This window comes from Rutidosis leptorrhynchoides, chromosome 4 (genome assembly GCF_046630445.1).
Source record: "Rutidosis leptorrhynchoides isolate AG116_Rl617_1_P2 chromosome 4, CSIRO_AGI_Rlap_v1, whole genome shotgun sequence".
In the NCBI taxonomy this organism is placed as follows: Eukaryota; Viridiplantae; Streptophyta; class Magnoliopsida; order Asterales; family Asteraceae; genus Rutidosis; species Rutidosis leptorrhynchoides.
In genome coordinates this window covers 486,540,990-486,554,388 of record NC_092336.1, presented here as the reverse complement: position 1 = coordinate 486,554,388, position 13,399 = coordinate 486,540,990, and the positions used below count along the sequence as shown (strand labels likewise).

General features: G+C 34.3%; 1 non-coding gene across 1 annotated transcript; it reads right to left on the bottom strand.

Annotated features, from left to right (window-relative positions):
- Positions 1–11,403: 11,403 nt before the first annotated feature.
- On the bottom strand, positions 11,404–11,510 carry LOC139846115 (small nucleolar RNA R71). Its single transcript, XR_011758857.1, has one exon. It is a non-coding gene; the product is annotated as a small nucleolar RNA R71 (small nucleolar RNA).
- Positions 11,511–13,399: the final 1,889 nt, after the last annotated feature.

Below are 13,399 nucleotides of genomic sequence, written 5' to 3'. Positions count from 1 at the left end.
TATTGATATATATATATATATATATATATATATATATATATATATATATAATTTTAAGTTTAATTTAATAATAATAATAATAATAATAATAATAATAATAATAATAATAATAATAATAATAATAATAATAATAATAATAATAATAATAATAATAATAATAATAATAATAATAATAATAATAAGGTTATTGTAAGAAATGTTTTACGGGTTTTAAAGTCGGAACTCTGTCCGTGTAATGCTACGCGATAAATAATCACTGTAAGCTATGTTCTCCCTTTTTAAATTAATGTATCGTAACTAAGTTATTATTATGATTATTTGAGCCGAAGTAATCGTGATGTTAGATTAAATATTAAGATGGGGTTATTGGATTTTGTACCATAATTAAGGTTTGGACAAAAGACCGACACTTGTGAACATTAGACTATTGACTATTAATAGGTAGGGGGTATTGTCTAATCGAATGACAACTCATTGGAACCTGTCGAACCTATCTTCAAATTAGTTAATCTAATAATTATTAAAATAATTATGTATGTCCTATTTAGTGACGTTTATACGACATCTTTTACGATCATTTAATTAATTATTCGGGTTGGGTAATTGATTATTCATTCTGATCAAGTGGGTAAATTAATATTCATATCTCATTAAAATAGGGATGGATTACTGAAGGTATTTCATATGCCCGAGAGACATATTAAATTAACGTGGCCACTATGTTATGATCCAAGTCGGGTCATACCCAATAACAAGCTTACCAACACTTTATATGTATTTATTTTAACGGTTGGATTGTTAAATAAATACGCGACACTTGAACTTTAGAAAATCGATTTTCTAAATCATAATCACTTGAGATAAATTATTTGGATAATTTATATATGATGTGGATTTAATTATTTATAGGTTTAAATAATTATGTTATGTTATATTTTATAAAATGGTTTATAAAATTATTGCAAGTAACAAATACATTTTATTTTATACAAGTTTTATAAAACTTGTAACAAGTTTTATAAAATCATTCTTGTTATAAAATAATGGATGGTGGGCAGATTTTGGAGCCCCAAGAAAGTCTATCCCATGCTTATTCTTGTTGCTTTCCATAACACAATTCCACATATACATGTCCTTTGACTAGTAGCAAGAGATACATGCAATTGTACATTAAAATTCTGCACAAAACTCTCCTAAAACCCAGCTGAATTTGGTGGCTTTTTGGGAGGAAGAAAGGGTTCTTCATTTGGTTATTGCAAGCTCAATTCAAGTGTTATTAAATCCTAACCAAAGGCTAGGTGTTGGTGCAAAAGCTTGGGGTATTTCTCCTTGAGGTTTCATCACTTTGAAGCTCCATTCTTCATCATCTTCTTTTGAACTAACCCTCAACTAGCTTGAGGAGGTATAAACTCTAAACCCACTCTTAGTTTGTAAGTATGTTTCATAACTTGATCCTTATTGGGATTTAACTTTAATTGGTTAAAGATTTACAAGTTTCAAAATGGTAATCTACACGCTTCCGCAAATCTTATTTCTTGAATGATTATAAGTATTATGAAACTTGTTAAATCCCAACAATGGTATCAGAGCTGAAGTTGTTGAAATATGCTTCGAGATGGTTATTAAACCCACTATAATTTTGTATTCTATGAACATGCATGAAGTAGAATGTAAAATTTTCGGTTTTGGGTGGTTTGTCATTTTGGCCCCAATCACTTGTGATTCTGTACTGCCAATCACTTGTGATTCTGTACTGACAATCACTTGTGATTCTGTACTGCCAATCACTTGTGATTCTGTACTGCCTATCTCTTATGTAGTTAAAGTTCACAATCTAAGCCTTGACCTTGTGTTTGGTTGCATGCATGGTTGATTGATATTTATTCAATTGGTTTGTAATAATATTTATTCATTTGGCATGTAATAATTCATTTGGTTATGTAATTTATTTTATATTTGGTATGTAAAATAGATTAGGTTGTAATTTCATTTTTTAGACAAAATGTATTAGGATATATTTTGTAAAATGATGAAGAATGATGAAGACTTGAAGAACACATGAAGAAGCATTTGGATGTAAGGTTAAGTGGGAGATTTGAAATCTCCTACTTTGTGTAATTACCCCTTATCCGGTGGCATTTGTTTTCGGCTAAACAAATGTCTACCAAAATGGCTTGATTGTGAACATATTTGTTTTGCATGCATGGTTGTTTATTATATGATTGTGGATTGTATGTTTGTATGCTACAAGTTAATCACACAAGTTAACAACAAGCAAAATGGCAATTTAATTGGTTAAATTATACATTAATTAACGACATGCAAAACGACAATTTAATTGGTTAAATTAAAAATGGCTAAAAGGACATTAATAAACGGTTATTAAGAACATGATTAGGATCATATATATAAAATGGTTTATAGACATGAAAATGGATTTTCATAAGAACCATACACTAAATGCATGTTGGTGTATGGCATAAAAGTTTTCTCAAACTAGAAATAATGAAAACTTAAAATCCCTTTAACACACTAGGTTAACAAGTTTAAACGCCATCCTATTGTATGACACTTAGACGTATTAAGGAACTTATAATGGGATAAAGGTCACCTAACCGTTATAAGCAAACTAATATGATTAAGGTAAATTTCGCACACTTGTGGGATAAAGGTCACCTAACCACTTGTATGTTAAGTTTACATGTCTAAACAAGTAGGACGACTTGATTTGGAAATCATGAACTTAGGGTCACCGAAGCATGATGAACAAATAGGCGTTGATGGGATAATATGTCATGCAAAAGGATTGCATGATCCCATAACTTAGAAGTTGCAAAAGGATTGCAATTGTCATATAATGACTACCTAGCTAAATCAAATGACGGGATAAAGGTCACCTAACCGAAATTTGGTTTACCGTTGAATTCTAAAATTTAATATATATCAATTGAATTTAAAGGGTATTGATTGTTAAATTTAAAATCGATACTTAAATGAACTTTGTTAAATTTTGTAGATGGCCGCCAATAACAACAACATGCAAAATGCACCTATTAACTTGAACAACCTATCGTTAAGGTCTCTCCTCGAGAAAGACAAACTCAACCATACGAACTTTATGGATTGGTTCCGCAATCTTAGGATTGTCCTCAAACTTGAGGATAAGGCGTATGTGTTGGAAGACCCCATTCCCGATCAACCCGACAAGGATGATACGGAAGGCATGGCTTATTGGGATAAGTATTGCGCCGATTCGGTGCAAGTCGCTTGCCTAATGCTTGGGACTATGATACCCGAACTCCAAAAGGATTTCGAGCATCATACCGCATACGACATGATCACGCAATTGAAGGAGATGTTCCTTCAACAAGCTCGTGTCGAGCGCTTTGAAACGGTCCGAGCGCTTCATGCATGTCGTATGGACGACTCCCAATCCGTTTCATCTTATGTCCTTAAGATGAAAAGCCTCATTGATCGCGCAAACCGTCTTAATCTCAACATATCTAATGAGCTAGCCACGGATCTTATCCTAAACTCCTTGTCAAAGAGGTTTGACCAATTTGTAATTAATTACAATATGAATGGGATGGATAAGACCATTGGCGAACTTCATGGCATGCTTAGGACGGCAGAAACTAGCATGGGTAAGAGGGCTTCACCCGTGCTAATGATCAATGATGGTGGGTCCAAAGGTAATAACACCTCTAAGCCAAAGGCGGCTAAGAGGAAAGGACCGGCCCATCAAGGCAAGGAAAAGGGGAGGATGGTTACCCCAACCAAAAACAAGAACAAGAAGCAAAAGGTTGCCGGACAAGCAAACCCCAAGGAAGACCCGTGCTTCGGTTGCGGTGAAATGGGTCACTGGAAACGAAACTGCCCGGTCTACCTTAAGGAGTTGAAGGAAAAGAGGGATGCGGGGCAAACCTCAGGTAATATATATATGGTATATATAGAGCTTAGTATTACTTCTTCTAATACATGGGTATTAGACACTGGATGTGGAACTCACATTTGCAATTCTTTGCAGGGGTTCAAAAGAAGTAGCAAGCAAACGGGAACATCAAGTCTCTTTATGAGTAATGGAGCCAAAGTGCAAGTGAAGGCTCAAGGAGACTTTGTATTAAAGCTTCCAAGTAGTTTGGAACTTATTTTGAACAATGTTTTGTATGCACCGGATTTATGTCGAAACATTATTTCAGTTTTCCGTTTAAAACAATGTGGTTTTTATCTTAATTTTGTTAATGATGATATTCACGTTTATTTAGATAATGTATTCTATTTTAAGGCTTCGCCTTCAAATGGAATTTATGAAATGGTTCATGATGACACATCATCTAGTAGCTCAATATACCATACTAGCACCAAGAAACTCAAAAGGGATTTGAGTGATTCCTACTTATGGCATTGTCGCCTTGGTCACATAAACAAGAATCGAATGCATACACTTCAAAAGAATGGCCTTTTGAAATCAAATGAACTAGACTCGTTTGATGTATGTGAATCTTGTTTACAAGGCAAAATGACTAAAGCACCTTTCAAAGGGACCTATGAAAGGGCTAAGGACTTATTGGGATTAATACATTCGGATGTATGTGGACCCTTTAAGCCCATAACTAGGAATGGTGAAAGATACTTCGTTACTTTCATTGATGACTTCAGTCATTTCGGATATGTCTACTTGTTAAGACATAAGGACGAAACTTTTGAAGCATTCAAAGAGTATCAAAGCGAAGTACAAAATCAACTCAATAAGACAATCAAGGTACTTCGTACCGATAGAGGAGGTGAATACCTAAGTGATGCTTTCCAAGATCATCTTAGAAGTTGTGGGATTATCTCGCAACTCACTCCTCCTGGAACACCCCAACTGAATGGAGTTTCCGAAAGGAGGAACCGAACCCTAATGGATATGGTTCGATCTATGATGGCTAGAAGCTCGTTACCTCTATCATTTTGGGGTTATTGTCTATGCTCCGCGGCTCGTATTTTAAATATGGCCCCAACCAAGAAAGTGGAACGAACACCTCATGAGATGTGGTTTGGAAAACCTCCATCTCTATCATACTTAAAGGTATGGGGATGTGAAGCTTATCCTAAGCGTTACGTCCCTAATAAGTTGAATGCTCGATCCACGAAGTGTATCTTCATAGGATATCCCAAGGATAATATGGGATATTATTTCTATGATCCATCCGAGCAGAATGTATTTGTTGCTCGGAAGGCGGAATTCCTTGAAACTAAGTTCCTAATGGAAGGAAGTAGTGAAAGGAAGATAGATCTTGAAGAGGTTCAAGATCAAGTAGATGATACACAATTGGTTGACACTAGCACTCAACATGAAAATGTTGAGAGTGATCAAATGGATGATCAAAATACACAAGACGTTCGTAGATCTGGTAGGATTAGTAATCCTACTGAGAGATATGGGTTTCTCATGGATGGTTGCAATGTGGTTGATTTGGATGAACCAATAAACTACCAAGATGCTTTATCAAGGATTGATAAAGATAAATGGCAGGAAGCCATGAACGCTGAGATGCAATCCATGTATGACAACCAAGTTTGGGAACTTGTTACACAACCTGCTGGCTCAAGGCTAGTTGATTATAAATGGCTTTTCAAAATGAAAACCGACATACATGGAAACTTGGATACATATAAAGCTAGACTTGTAGCAAAAGGTTTCACTCAAACTCAAGGGGTTGACTATGATGAAACTTTTTCGCCTGTGGCAATGCTAAAGTCTATTAGGATATTACTTGCCATTGCTGCTCATTATGATTATGAAATATGGCAAATGGATGTCAAGACCGCTTTCCTAAATGGATATCTTGTGGAAGATGTCTATATGGTTCAGCCTGAAGGTTTTGTTGATCCGAAATATCCTAAAAAGGTATGCAAGTTAAAGAAGTCAATCTACGGATTGAAACAAGCATCTAGAATGTGGAATCATCGTTTTAATGAGGAAGCCGAGAAATTTGGCTTCATTAAAAATGGTGATGAAGCTTGTGTATATAAGAAAGCTAGTGGGAGCACTATCATGTTCCTTGTACTATATGTGGATGATATATTGTTATTTAGAAATGATATTCCGGCAATGCAAAGAGTTAAAACTTGGCTAAGTAAATGCTTCTCCATTAAGGATCTTGGAGAAGCAAAATACGTTTTGGGGATTGGGATCTACAGGGATAGATCCAAGAAACTGATAGGTTTGAATCAAAGTGCATACATTGAAAAGATCTTGAAAAGGTTCAAGATGGAGAACTCTAAGAAAGGTTTGGTACATATTCAAAGAGGAACACTCCTTAGTTCATCTCAGTGCCCCACCACGAAAGATGAACAAGAGAAAATGAAGAAGGTCCCATATGCGTCTGCCAATGGGTCAATCATGTATGCAATGATATGCACTAGACCGGATGTGTCATGCGCTCTTAGCCTGACAAGTAGATACCAGAATAACCCAGGAAACAGTCATTGGATTGCTGTCAAAAGTATATTGAAATACCTTAGGAGGACTAAGGATATGTTTCTGATATATGGGTCTGGTGAGGAGGAACTTGCTGTAAAAGGTTACGTGGATGCAAGTTTCCAAACTGATCGAGATGATTCTCGATCACAATCCGGTTATGTCTTCACATTAAATGGAGGTGCGGTCTCTTGGAAGAGTTCAAAACATGATGTTGTTGCTTTATCCACTACAGAGTCGGAGTACATCGCCGCATCATTGGCAGCTCAGGAAGCTGCATGGATGAAGAAATTCATCGACGACTTAGGAGTAGTCCCTTCCATTCAGGACCCTCTTGAGATCTTTTGTGACAACGAGGGTGCGATTGCTCAAATCAAAGAACCTCGTGCTCACCAAAAGACCCGTCACATTGAGCGGAGATTCAACTACATAAGGGATGAAGTTGAAAAGGGAAAGATATGTATTCGCAAAGTTCACACAGATCTTAATATAGCGGATCCTCTCACGAAGCTCTTACATGGAGCAAAACATACTGGACATGTTTGTGCATTAGGGCTTCGATATTCTAGTGATTGGTCATGATCTGTTTTAAGTATTGTAACGGAACGAAATTGTTCAAACTCATTAATATAATTATGGTATTAATTTATTTTGAGTTATGTTCCTATTTTGCATATTTTATCCATGAATAAGTAATTATTCTAAATTCCGTAGTCGATCACATTTGTGGGAGCAAATGTGAGGGTTAGACTATTATGAACTTGGATTGGTATACATTCACGGACTGAATGTGGGGCAAGGTTGCTACTAAGGTTCATAGATATTTGTGGGATACAAATATTGGAAGACCCGCTCTCAAGATTCACTAAATGGAGCCTTTGTGGTTGATCACATGTAATCTTGAGTAAAGGTGAATATTATTGTATCCTCTGACCTGAGATACATATTGGGTTCAGATATTTGCCAAGTATTGTGCCTTGATTCTTTCCTTCGCTATTCTGAAATATGGTAGTTCATAAGGAGGAGCTCAGGTATAATGCAAGGTATATATTTAGGACATATGTAGTCAAGATGGAATTTGTCCCTCTTATTCGTTGAGAGTCAGATGTCTAAGGCCTGATAAAGTTAAATCTAGAAGAGAGTGATCACTCTATGTTTCTTGGATTTAACATGACATCTAGGACGAAAGGATGTGATGAAAGATTCACCTATTCATATTCGAGATGGGAACTCGAAAGGGATGATGTTATTGAATGGCAAAAGTCATAACATATTGGGGGTGATGGACGGTCGTTAGGTGGTATCCATCACTTGCATTAATTTCTTATGTTTCTCGTGCAAGTGGGAGATTGAAGGTATTTCATATGCCCGAGAGACATATTAAATTAACGTGGCCACTATGTTATGATCCAAGTCGGGTCATACCCAATAACAAGCTTACCAACACTTTATATGTATTTATTTTAACGGTTGGATTGTTAAATAAATACGCGACACTTGAACTTTAGAAAATCGATTTTCTAAATCATAATCACTTGAGATAAATTATTTGGATAATTTATATATGATGTGGATTTAATTATTTATAGGTTTAAATAATTATGTTATGTTATATTTTATAAAATGGTTTATAAAATTATTGCAAGTAACAAATACATTTTATTTTATACAAGTTTTATAAAACTTGTAACAAGTTTTATAAAATCATTCTTGTTATAAAATAATGGATGGTGGGCAGATTTTGGAGCCCCAAGAAAGTCTATCCCATGCTTATTCTTGTTGCTTTCCATAACACAATTCCACATATACATGTCCTTTGACTAGTAGCAAGAGATACATGCAATTGTACATTAAAATTCTGCACAAAACTCTCCTAAAACCCAGCTGAATTTGGTGGCTTTTTGGGAGGAAGAAAGGGTTCTTCATTTGGTTATTGCAAGCTCAATTCAAGTGTTATTAAATCCTAACCAAAGGCTAGGTGTTGGTGCAAAAGCTTGGGGTATTTCTCCTTGAGGTTTCATCACTTTGAAGCTCCATTCTTCATCATCTTCTTTTGAACTAACCCTTAACTAGCTTGAGGAGGTATAAACTCTAAACCCACTCTTAGTTTGTAAGTATGTTTCATAACTTGATCCTTATTGGGATTTAACTTTAATTGGTTAAAGATTTACAAGTTTCAAAATGGTAATCTACACGCTTCCGCAAATCTTATTTCTTGAATGATTATAAGTATTATGAAACTTGTTAAATCCCAACAATTACATACAAGGATAATTGGTGTAATTGTTAATAAAGTAATAAAACCTTGGATTATACGCAGTCGATAACCTGGTGTAATCATTAAACAAAGTATTAAAACCTTGTTACAGTTCGAATCCCTAATTAGTTGGAATATTTGACTTCGGGAATAAGGTTAATTTAACGAGCAATTTATAATTATGACCGATGGACTATTATGGATAAAAACCAGATAGGTATCAAATAAATTCAGGACAAAGGACAATTAACCCAGATAAATAAATTAAAATCAAAACGTCAAACATCATGATTACGGAAGTTTAAATAAGCATAATTCTTTTATTTCATATTTCATCGTACCTTTATTTAGTGTCATTTTAATTACTACAATTTACTTTATCACAATTTAAATTCTGTCATTTATATTATCGTCATTTATCTTTACACTTAAAATATAAAACCGACAAATCGGTCTTTAAAAGGTAAACCCCCCCTTTTTATAATAATAATAATACTACTTATATATATATATATATATATATATATATATATATATATATATATATATATATATATATATACATATACAAATATAGTTTAAAATATATATAGCGTTAAACTCAGCTAGCTCCCTGTGAAACGAACCGAACTTACTAAAAACTACACTACTCTACGATTAGGTACACTGCCTATAAGTGTTGTAGCAAGGTTTAGGTATATCCCATTCTATATAAATAAATAAAAATTGTATCATATTTCGCCGTATTTAGTATAAAAAATATAACTATTTCGTATACACCACTGCACACATCAAGTTTTTGGCGCCGCTGCCGGGGAGCGGTAAAACGCTATATTTTTTAAAAAAATATATTAAAAATAATAATAATAATAATATAAAAAAAAGAAAAAAATATTTTTAAGAGTTTGTTTAATATATATAAAATTAAAAAATATTTTTAGTTTTATTTCTAATTTTTAAAATATAAGTTTATTTTATTTTCTAAAAAAAATAATAAAAAAATAAAAAAACAAAAAAAAACTGAACCTGCACGAATTTGGCCTGCACGAAATCTGAATCTGCAAATTCCGCACTCGCGGAGACATTTGGGCATCAAGAATCCGCACTCGCGGAGCTGTCTGAGACGCCCAAACCTGGTACAGCATTTATTACGGGTTAGATTTTAAATTAATTATTATTAATATTTAACCTAATTAGGGTTGTAATTAATTAATTAGTTTTTAAGTTTAGTTTTAATTAGTAATATTAAGTGTAATTTTTATTATTAATTATATAAATTAATATCTTTTATAAAATAATAATATAAAAATAATTTTTTTATAAAATTAAGTAATTTTATCATTTTTGTATCTTTTTATTATTTAGTATGTAGTTTATATTTATCGTTCGTAATTAGTTTTAAACTTAGTATTTTGCCGTAGTTATTTTATATTTATAGATTTCTAGGCTTTTCCGTAAAATCCCTTAAGTGCATTTTCTTTAGATTAAGATTTAGACGCTTTAGAATTTTACGACGTCGCTTATTGCTTTAGTATTTAATAGATTTTAGTGCCTATTAAGTTATTGCCATTTTGGATATAGAATTCCTTTTAAGCTTTAATACCTTTAGACGCAACTTTTAATATTTAGTTTTTAGACTTTCAAGTTTCGACGCTCTACTTTCTTATTATTGTTTTTCGACCTTTTATTTTTTGACGTTTTTCAACGCGCTTCTTTTTCTTTCTCATTTTTACGCTCTAGTTTTTAGGACATAGAATTTTCTTTATTTTCTTTAAATTTCGACGAAAAATTATTTTAAGTGGTTAAATTGATAGACATCCAAAATTTTCTGCTTCGTAGTAATAGTTGGATTTGTTAGTGGCTGAGTTGTGGATTTTTTGACATAAAGGATCCTGGCTCCCTGCTGCATCTTTTGGCTATTCGAAACGTGGACAAAAGCAGAAAAGTCTATTAATTTGATAACTTATATAATTTTTATATTTATTTATAACTAATAGAATATTCAGTGAATGCACCGAGCAAAACATTCACCACCTTTCATACGTTCACCACCTGTAACTCGATCAAGACATCTAGCCAATATTGTCGCCGTTGATTTTTCTTTAGAATCATTATCAAGTCAACCAAGTATTCCAATTCAAATTTTTGATAATCCATTTTTTGAACCCAACTTCACAATTGAGAACCAGGAGGATATTCAAGGACAATTCCAAGATCCTGAACCACTAATCATTCCTCCTGAACTACAAACCATTAAATCAGAATCCTCTAGTGATTCGTATTCAACAAATTCAATTATGGAAGTAACTGAACCTCTAAGTATGGAATACCGAATGAGAGCCACACGCACGGGCCAAGGTCACGCCATTATTAAGCCAGACATTAATGCGCCAGATTATGAAATCAAAGGACAAATCCTACACATGGTAACTAATCAATGCCAATATAGTGGTACGCCAAAAGAAGATCCAAACGAACATCTTCGAACCTTTAATAGGCTCTGTACTCTATTTAAATTCAGAGAAGTTGAGGATGAACAGATCTATCTCATGTTATTTCCCTGGACTTTAAAAGGAGAAGCCAAAGATTGGTTAGAATCGTTACCTTAAGGGGCGATTGATACATGGGATGTTTTAGTTGAGAAATTTCTTAAAAGATTCTTCCGGCATTTAAAGCCATGAGACTTCAAGGAGAAATTGTTACGTTCGCGCAAAAGCCAAATGAAACATTATATGAGGCGTGGACAAGATTCGGAAAGTTGTTGAGAGGATGTCCTCAACATGGTTTAGACACTTATCAAATAATATAAATATTCTACCAAGGATGCGACATTACTACACGAAAAGACATCGACAAAGCAGCTGGTGGTTCCATTATGAAGAAAACCGCAACTGAAGCTTATAAAATTATTGATAACACAGCCTCCCACTCACATGAGTGGCATCAGGAAAAAGATATTTTTCGTTCATCTAAAGCGGCTAGAGCCGATTCTAGCCATGACTTTGATTCCGTTTTCGCAAAAATAGATGCTTTTGAAAGACGAATGGAAAATATGACTAAAGATATTCACGCAATACGAATCAGTTGTGAGCAATGCGGTGGAACACACTTAACGAAAGATTGTCACATCGAACAAACGATGGAACAACGAGAGAATATTTCCTACATGAACCAAAGGTCGGGAAATAATTATCAAAATAATTATCAACCGCCAAGGCCAAACTTTAATTGAAATCAAAACATTCTTTACAATTCAAATGGACCCAACAATAACTCATACAACTAACAAGGTCCGAATAACCAACCAACTCAAAACAACACTTTCAATCAACAAAGACCTAGCTTGTATAAACCACCACAACAAACCGATAAGAAAAAGCCAAATCTGGAAGAAATGATGGCAAAGCTAATGGAATCTCAAACACAATTTATTATATCTCAAACCCAAACAAATGAGAGGTTTGATCAGTCATTAAGAACTCAACAAGTTTCCATTTTGAATCTAGAAAAACACGTAGGTACTCTTGCTAGCATGATGAGTGAGAGGGAACAAGGAAAGCTACCGAGTAATACTGAAGTAAATTCTCGGAATGAGAATGTTAATATGGTTTCAACGAATTCTGAAAAACCAGCATTAGAAGATGGGAAGGTTTTAGATGTGAGTAACAATGAAGAAGTTACACCACCACCACCACGCGAGTATGTAAAGCCAGTGGTGGCACCATACAGACCACCCATCCTGTTTTCAAGAAAAGGAGTTAAGTATGAGCAAGTAATAGGTAATAAAGTTTGTGATACCTATGGAAAGAAGAAGAAGAATAAGAAAGTGCAAGAGACAAAAATCGTAAAAATAAATCCGGTGAAGACAGTTCCACCAAAAGTTCCACCCAGGTTGGGTGATCCGGGTGAATTTATTGTTCCTTGTCTACTTAGTGATTGTGTCATGTATGATGCACTAGCAGATTTAGGTGCGAGTATAAGTGTTATGCCTCTTTCATTATATAAGAGATTAGGAGTAGGTGAGTTAAGTCCAACGGAAATAAGTGTTCGACTCTTTGATCAACCCATTAAGCACCCAGTTGGAATTGCTGACAATCTACCCGTTTAAGTAGGTAATTTAACCTTTCTAGTCGAATTTATTGTCATTGACAAGAAGAGGACCCAAACATTCCTCTAATGTTAGGTCGACCATTCTTAGCGTCCACCGGGGCATTATTTGATGTAAGAAAAGGTAGAATGACACTTAGTGACGGTGAAAAATTGGTCACCTTTGTGATTCGAAAGTCTAAATCTCCACCAACTAAAACTGTTGAACCAACAAAAATGATTGGTAAGAACCACATTGTTTTACCAACTCCAACGGTAGTGCTTAACAATAATAAAACGCCTAAGTGTGGGGAAAATGAAGTAACACCTAATGATGACCTGATAACAAAGAACCCCGTTGTTGATACGAAATTAAATGACCCCGTTATTAATAGTTCAATGAAGAAACTTATTAAACGGATTCACGATGCTAGAACCAAGGGGAACTTTAAGTTATGTAACCGGTTAGTATCCAATCTATCGCCTAAAGAAAAGGCAAAACTAGTTGAATTTGTGGATATTACACAGGAATCCGACCAATGGCTTAAAACAAAAGTCACAGATATGCAAGTTGATTATGGTCCAAAAGA